We start from the raw sequence: 9,330 nt of genomic DNA on the forward strand, positions 1-9,330 counted from the left end.
TTCTTTTTCCTTTTCACGGGTGTTTAGAGGAAACTTACGTGTCATATTAAAAGAAGTGTTATCAAGAGAAGAGATAGGAATAACTGAATCAACTGTTTTCCATGTTTTCTTGATGCCCCGTTTGAGTCGATTTACGCTGATTTTCAATTCTGAGACTCGATTATTGATATGAATGAAGTCTGGAGCAGAAGTCTTGGATTTGTAGCTTCCTTCAGGGAGTGAAGAGGAACTTAAATTTTCTTTCCTTCTCCTATGCCTTTTTTTTGTCAGGGTGATTTACCTGATAAGTCATTCTTTTGCCACTCGTTCTTCTATTACTGTAGGCATTTTTCGTTTTGAACATGCAATCAAGAAGAGACTTATCACAGTGCGTTCTTCGAGTGTTCAAAATGCCTTTTACTCCAACAACGTGGGAAACCGGTTTAATAACTTCCTTAGACATCCATGCAAGAATGTTATGAAGTTTTTCATTTCTTAACCGATAACGACATCTTTGCTCAGAATGTCATTTATTTCCACAATAATAGCAGTTAAAGGAAATACTTTTAACTGTTCTCTCGTGAGCAGGTTTAGAAGGAGTAGAATCCTGTTTTTTAGAATCATTGCAGACTGCCAAGGTTTTTCACGTGAAGAATTATCACAAGCTTTAAAAAAATTGATCTTACCAGTTTTTGGAGCTTCTATTCCTTTATAGCCCAAACCACGTATATCACGATGTTCTTTACATGCTCCAAGCATAGAAGATAATTTTGTGGAGCTTGAATTGAATTTTTCCAAACTCTCTTCTAGCGAATTTACTTTATTAAGGGCAACTACAAGTTTAGTCTCCAAGGACTTTTCTTTGGCAAGAAGACTGTGTTCTTTGTCGTTAAAACATTTTTGTTAAGATTCACATCTTGTTTCAGTTTCTGCAAGTCTTTCTTTCAACATGAAGAGATTTTGAAGAAGGTTATCACATTCGATCCTTTTTGAGCAAACTTCTTCTTTGTGATTTTTAACGGTAGATTGTAAAAGTCTGTATCCACCATCATAACCTTTAAAAAGTTTTCTCAACTTCCTGTTTTCTTGACAAAGAGGACCCATGTATTTTCTCAAGCAAGTTGTCGACTTCTTTTCTTTCAAAGCACGGTCAAACAACTTGATATATTGAGAGACTTCCTCATCAATACTCCATCATTCTTCTGAATCACTATCGTCTGAAAGATCATCCAACTGTTCCTCAAGATATTTTATCCAGTCGAAAGCAGATTCAGTCAATGGACAAGTTTTTGAGTTTTTCTCAGAAGTTTCAACCCTTTGAGACTCAAGTGAGTGGCTCTGAACTGGTGTTGAGTTATCAGAGATAATACTCTTGTCCATAGAGTCAGATCGCTACAAACACAGACTTTTGAGTTCTTAACTGTGTTTGCCTGCTCTGATAGCAATTGAAAAAGTGGGGGTCTAACAACACCACCCAATATTTCGCTTAGAAATCTGTATGGACTAACTCGAATATACTTTTAAGAGAATCAACAAGACTCAATCAATTAAAAGTATATCAACGAGTTTATATCTCTCTCTTGATTTGATTTACTCAAGCAGGAACTGCGAGTTCTAATCAATTACAAGGAATAACTTGGATGGTACCAAAGACCAATATCCAAGGATCAATCAATGACAATCAACAACCAAAGGTTGGATTACTCTAATTGATGATCTAACGCACAACCTGTATTATTTCAATTATAAAGATAAAACAATATAATGCGGAAATTGAAATAACACAGACACCAGAAATTTTGTTAACGAGGAAACCACAAATGCAGAAAAACTCCGGGACCTAGTCCAGATTGAACACACACTGTATTAAGACGCTACAGACACTAGGATACTCCAAGATAACTTCGGACTGGACTGTAGTTGAACCCCAATCAATCTCCCACTGATCCAAGGTACAATTATGCTCCTATGCCTCTGATCCCAGCAGAATACTGCGCACTTGATTCCCTTAGCTAATCTCACCCACAACTAAGAGTTGCTACGATCCATTATCGCAAGCTTTGATAATAAACAAATCTGTCTCACACAGACAAGTCTATCAAAGGATCAATCTGTCTCCCACAGATAAACCCTAAAGGTTTTGTTCCGTCTTTTGATAATAATCAAGGTGAACAGGAACCAATTGATAATCCGGTCTTATATTCCCGAAGAACAGCCTAGATTTATCAATCACCTCACAACAATCTTAATCGTATGGTAGCGAAACAAGATGTTACGTAATCACAAACGATGAGATGAAGACGTTTGTGATTACTTTTTATATCTTGCCTATCGGAGATATCAATCTCAATCCAATCAATCTGATTGTACTCGTAAGATAGAATATGCAAGATCAGATAACACAACTACGATAAAAGTAGTATCGGTGTGGCTTCACAATCCAAATGAAGTCTTTAAGTCGTTAACCCCGTTTGAGAAAATAAAACCAGAGGTTAAAGGAGAATCGACTCTAGTATATAAACTAGTATCACACGTAAGGTGTGGGGATTAGTTTTGCACAATACTAAATGTCTCCTTTATATAGTCTTTCAAATCATGGTTTTTCCATGGTCACAAAGCAAACAATATCCACCGTTAGATGAAAACCTGATTTAGATTCAAGCTAATATTTCTCAACCGTCAGATCGAATACTTAGCTTGTTACACATACCTGACAATGCACACTTCTAGGTTTGTTAACCGTACCCAAACGTATGCACTTGTTGGTTCAATAATAGTTAACCAAAAGGTTAGTCATATGAGCATTTCATATCAACCATGTTCTTCTTCACCATAACTAGTTCAAATGACTTCAAATGAACTAGTTATAGAGTTGTTCAATTGCAAGGAAATCTTATGTACTACACAAGACACAATTGAAGAAAAGATGATTTGATTCACTCGAATCGGTTCATAAACTTTTATAGCCACGGTTTGCATACTGCATTCCTTAGTCTTTTTAAGTTTAAGTTCAGAAATCATCTTCAGATATATAACCTTTCTCAAGTTTGCAGACTAGGTTCGCGGACTTAAGCAACCGATAGAGTTTACAAACTCCAGCAAAAAATCTCGCAAAGACCTTCCGCCGGTTAGCGGACTGGGTTCGCGGACGCAGCTAGTTCGTCAACTCCAACAAAATTTCTCGGGATGAGAAGTTCGGCAGTTCGCGTACTGAGTTCGCGGACTTGGCAACAAGCCATTCTTCCGGTTTCTCTTGATCAACAAAATTCGCATACTTTGGTTCAAGGAATAGGACTTATACATAAATGTGTATCCACAACAATGTTTATGTCCACCATTGGTTATGTAATCTAAACTCTCATTTCAATCATTGAAGCATTCTTAGAGGACGTTATATAGTTGTTACACCATTTCTCGTCAAAGCAATTTTCAAAGTGATTGAAACATATCATGACTGTCGTCACTAGGTAACGATAAAATTGATCGAAGCGAAACTATTACAAACACATATTTTGAGATATAGATAGGCGAGGTATACTCGGCTCAAAATACCAAATGTATATAATCCAAGTATATATATAGCATACGAATTCTTGTCTCAAAGAGTAGCATATAGAGTAGATAGAGTTTTGAGTGACATATAAGTTCAAGTCTTCACATACCTTTTTGTCGAGAAATTCCACCGGTTCCTTGAGTAGTTCTTCTTCTTTTATGATGAATCGCCATGAAGTCCTTGAGCTCAACTACACTTTCTATCCTAGTCCGAGACTTAGCTATAATAGACTAGAAATCAAGACTTATAGTTTTGATCACTAACACTGACAAACATGCTTGAGATAGCAACGCATGCGACTTCGACCGAGCAATGCTCTAATAGTTAGTGATCAAAACTATAAGTCTTTATTTCTTGTCTATTATAGATAAGTCTCGGACTAGGATAGAAAATGTAGTTGAGCTCAAGGACTTCATGGCGATTCATCATACAAGTAGAAGAACTACTCAAGTAACCGGTGGAACTTCTCGACAAAAAGGTATGTGAACACTTGAACTTAGTATCACTCAAAAGTCTATCTATTCTATCTCCCACTCTTTGAGACAAGAAGTCGTATGCTATATATATATATACTTGGATTATATACATTTGGTATTTCGAGCCGAGTATACCTCGCCTATCTATATCTCAAAATATGTGTTTGTAAGAGTTTCGCTTCGATCAATTTTATCGTTACCTAGTGACGAAAGTCATGATATGTTTCAGTCATCTTGAAAATTTCTTTGACGAGAAATGGTGTAACAACTATATAACGTCCTCTAAGAATGTTTCAATGACTGAAATGAGAGTTTAGATTACATATCCAATGGTGGACATAAGCATTATTGTAGAAACACATTTATGTGTAAGTCCTATTCCTTGAACCAAAGTTTGCGAACTTTGTTGATCAAGAGAACCGGAAGAATGGGGTGAGCCAAGTCCGCGAACTCAGTCCGCGAACTCAGTCCGCGAACTCAGTCCGCGAACTGCCGAAGTTTTCAAACCCGAGAATTTCTGCTGGAGTTGACAAACTACTTGCGTGAAGCTAATTCCGCGAACCCAGTCCGCGAACCGGCGAAGTTCTCACACCCGAGAATTTCAACTGGAGTTTGTAAACTCAGCCCGGTAACTTAAGTCCGTGAACCTAGTCTGCGAACTTGAGAAGGTTATATATCTGAAGATGATTTCTGAACTTAAACTTAAAAGGACTAAGGAATGCAGTTTGCAAACCGTGGCTATAAAAGTTCATGAACCGATTCAAGTGAATCAAATCTTTGCTTCAATTGTGTCTTGTATAGTACATAAGATTTCCTTGCAATTGAACAACTCTCTAACTAGTTCATTTGAAGTCATTTGAACTAGTTATGGTGAAGAAGAATATTGTTGATATGAAATGCTCATATGGCTAACTATTGTTGAACCAACAAGTGCATACGTTTGGGTACAGTTAACAAACCTAGAAGCGTGCATTGTCAAGTGTGTGTAACAAGCTAAGTTTTCGATCTAACGGTTGAGAAATATTAGCTTGAATCTAAATCAGTTTTTCATCTAACAGTGAATATTGAATGCTTTTTTACTAAGCTAACATTGATTGCAAACCCTGACTTGAAAGACTATATAAATGAGACATCTAGTATTGTGCAAAACTAATCCCCACATCTTACGTGTGATACTAGTTTGCGTGCTAGAGTCGATTCTCCTTTAACCTTTGGTTTTCTTCTTCTAAAACCAGGTTAACAAATTAAAGACTTCATTGGTATTGTGAAGCCAGACCGATACTACTTTTATCGTAGTTGTGTGATCTGATTTTGCATCTTCTATCGTACGAGTACAATCAGATTGATTGTCTTGAGATTGATATCTCCGATTGGAAAGATACAAAAAGTAATCACAAACATCTTCGTCTCATTGTTTGTAATTCCGCAACATCTTGTTTCGATACCATACGATTAAGATTGTTGTGAGGTGATTGATAACTCTAAGCTGTTCTTCGGGAATATAAGACCGAATTATCAATTGGTTCCTGTCACCTTGATTATTATCAAAAGATGGAGCAAAACCTTTAGGGTTTATCTGTGGGAGATAGATTGATCCTTTGATAGACTTGTCTATGTGAGACAGATTTGTTTATTGTCAAAGCCTGTGATTTTGGGTCGTAGCAACTCTTAGTTGTGGGTGAGATCAGCTAAGGGAATCAAGTGCGCAGTATCCTGCTGGGATCAGAGGCGTAGGAGCATAACTGTACATTGGATTAGTGGGAGATTGATTGGGGTTCAACTACAGTCCAGTCCGAATTTAGCTGGAGTAGGCTATTGTCTATAGCGGCTTAATACAGTGTGTGTTCAATCTGGACTAGGTCCCGGGGTTTTTTTGCATTTGCGGTTTCTTCGTTAACAAAATTTCTGGTGTCTATGTTATTTTAATTTCCGCATTATGTTGTTTTATCTTTATAATTGAAATAATACAGGTTGTGCGTTTGAATCAATTAATTAGAGTAATCCAACGTTTGGTTGTCGATTGATATTGATTGATCCTTGGATATTGGTCTTTGGTACCATCCAAGTTATTCCTTGCATTTGATCAAAACTCGTAGTTCCTGCTTGCGTAAATCAAATCAAGAGAGAGATATAAACTCGTTGATATACTTTTAATTGATTGAATCTTGTTGATTCTCTTAAAAGTATATTCGAGTTTGTCCATATAGATTGAGCGAAATATTGGGTGGTGTTGTTAGACCCACGCTTTTTCAGTTACCACCTCCACCACTCACAAATACCCGCCTTCCACCACCAGTAATGTTACCACCTCCACCACTCAAAAATACCCGCCACTGTTTCCACAACCCACTGCTTCTTTCACTACCACCATTAAAAAATTTTAATATAATTTTTAACCGGGATCACTTTACTCAGGTGATGATACCAGTTACCTGAGTTCGAAACTCACCAGCACCAAATTCTTTAACGATCAATATATATACAATTTTTAATAAACTTATTTATTAGTAAAAATATGTATTTATTAGATTCATTAAATGGACATTTATCATGAAAAATTAATTAATCATTCTTCATGAGCAATTAATATGACGTTAATTAATAAAGTATTTATAATGGTTAGTTGAAAAACCACGGCTGTAGATTTATCCCTCCTAGACGAATGTCGGCCGCTCTTTATCTAGCCTAACTTAGCCAAGCTTTGTTTTGTACTCTCTCTCTCTCTCTCTCTCTATATATATATATATATATATATACATGTATCATGCTCATCTTTGGTACATGTACGTTCCATAACGTCAAAAAGTTCATCTGATTTCTGTGTGTACAATGGATGGATGCAACAAGGAAGACAATGATGAGAAGGGTAATCCTATCGAGTTTCACGAGAACGCTGTTTTCATTACCTGCTATCATGTTGTTGATGATGAAAATAAGCTACCAGTTCAGATATCATCACAGCTGGTCGGAAATCTTCTTCGAGATTTTGAGGTCGTACGTGAACAACTCAGAATTGCAACAAGGAATCTAGATTTTTCTGAAAACGAACTGAAGAAAGCAACTGATGAGCTAGTCCTTGTTCAATCTCTAGTTGCTGGACGCAGTTAATGTTTTGTTAAATCATGTTCTCTAAGAGTTATTTTGTCTAGAAAATCTTCTTATGAGAATTTTATTCTTGTGTTTTTAGGAAGAATAACTAGAGTTTGGAATAGCCATTATTGTGAAAAAATTGTATCCTTTATTGTTTTTAGATTTATTTGTTTAAATTCTAAAAAGTTGTTTGGAAGAAGATTTTTGCAGTAATAATCTTTATGGTTTTATATATTGCAAACTTGTTATGGAATATGTGTGTTTGCGTCCGTGAACTATGATTGTCCCATACTTTGTCAAAAGTTAATTCTTTCATATGTCGATATGCATGTATTGATAAAAGAATGAATGAGCTTTTGACATTACAAAAGTCTTAAGCCTATTATGTCATTATACAAATATCGATGGAAGATAGGATGAACTTTTGTTTACAAGGATTATGTCTATTATACGTCATTGTGCAAATAGTGATGGGAAATAGAATGAATCCTTGTCTATTCTGCAATATTGATCTTCACTGATCCATATTTTATGTATATATTGTGCAGCTCCGTAAGTTCTCTTATGTCGAGCATGACCAATTGAATTGATCACACTCTTGTGGTAATTTAGTTATGTATTTGATTGAATTAATCATGGGTTTTCTTGTGGTTAATTTAATTGAGTATTTTTGGATTCAAATTCATATTCGTATGTGATTTGTTATGTCCATAACAAATCCTTATTTTCTTGTGAAAGTAAGGTCGCTTTTGTTGTTCTTTCGGGAATGATATTTTATGGGGGAGAGTTCTTAATTGAACTTATTCTTAATTGCCAAATCTTTGTGGAGAGTGTGGCTGTGGAGTATTATAGGGGTTATCTTGTATCTTTATAAACTCCTTGATGAATGCATTTAGCTTCGGCTATATGATGGCATTTAAAAAGTTGATATGTGCTTGCTTTTGGTCATGAAATGTCTCTATGGAAATTTCATTAGGATCCCATTAGTTTTCGTACTTTTGCCAATTTTATTGACAAAAAGGGGGAGAATTAATGTGTAGTTCACACTACAAATACATATGGTTTTCAGATCATTATGTAAGGGGGAGTGGTTTTCATGTGAGATGGAGTATTGACTAAGGAGAATGATACATATCACCATAGTATTGTTGTCGAAGTTGTGATACAATTGAAATTTGGTGTTGTATAATAATATTATGACATTGTATAGCAATGATTGAGAATTCTTGTTTTCTCATTGTTATGACTACGAATTTTCAACAATGGTGATACTAAACATACAACCTTTGGGATCATTGGAGTACTTGTAAGTGACGAAGATTTCGAGTAATGTTGAAGAATCAAGAGATTAGGCATGTGGAAGAGAAGCTACAAAAGTTTGTTTATCTATTTTTGTATTCCATATGTATTGATAGTTTTGTCACTAAAATTGACAAAGGGAGAGATTGTTAGAGTACTGCTCGGTCGAACTCGCATGCGTTGCTATCTCAAGCATGTTTCTCAATGTAAGTGATCAAAACAATAAGTATTGATTTCTAGTCTACTATTAGCTAAGTCTCGGACTAGGATAGAAAGTGTAGTTGATCTCAAGACTCCATGGCGATCATCATACAAAGACGAAGAACTACTCAAGGAATTGGTGGAACTTCATCGACTAAAAGGTATGTGGAGACTTGAACTTATCTATCACTCAAAAGTCTATATACTCTATCTCCTATCTTGAGACAAAAGTCGTTTTTCTATATAGACTTTGATTATACACATTTGCTATTTTGAGACGAGTTTATCTCGCTTATCTATTTCTCGAAATATGTGTTGGTAGGCTTTCGCTGTGGCCAAGTTCATCTTTACTAGTGATGAAAGTCATGTTAAGTTTCAATCACTCGAAAATGGCTTTGATGAAAAATTCTTTGTGAACAACAACTATATAACGTCCTGTAATGTTTCAATGATTGAAATGAGAGTTTAGATTATATAACCATTGTTGGATATAAGCATTGTGTGATAACTCACACATGTGTAAGTCCTTATTCCTTGAACCAAAGTATGCGTACTTTGTTAATCAGGAAAACAGGAACAGAGTCCGCAAACCCAGTCCGCGTACTGTCGGAGGTTCTCTTCCCGAGAAAATCTGCTGGAGTTTGTGACTTATTTACAAACTTATTCCGGGTACTTAAGTCCGCGTACTTAAGTTGGTTATTTTCTAAAAACGATTATTCGTGAAATTAAACT

Source organism: Papaver somniferum, unplaced genomic scaffold (assembly GCF_003573695.1).
Source record: "Papaver somniferum cultivar HN1 unplaced genomic scaffold, ASM357369v1 unplaced-scaffold_33, whole genome shotgun sequence".
NCBI classification, from domain to species: Eukaryota; Viridiplantae; Streptophyta; class Magnoliopsida; order Ranunculales; family Papaveraceae; genus Papaver; species Papaver somniferum.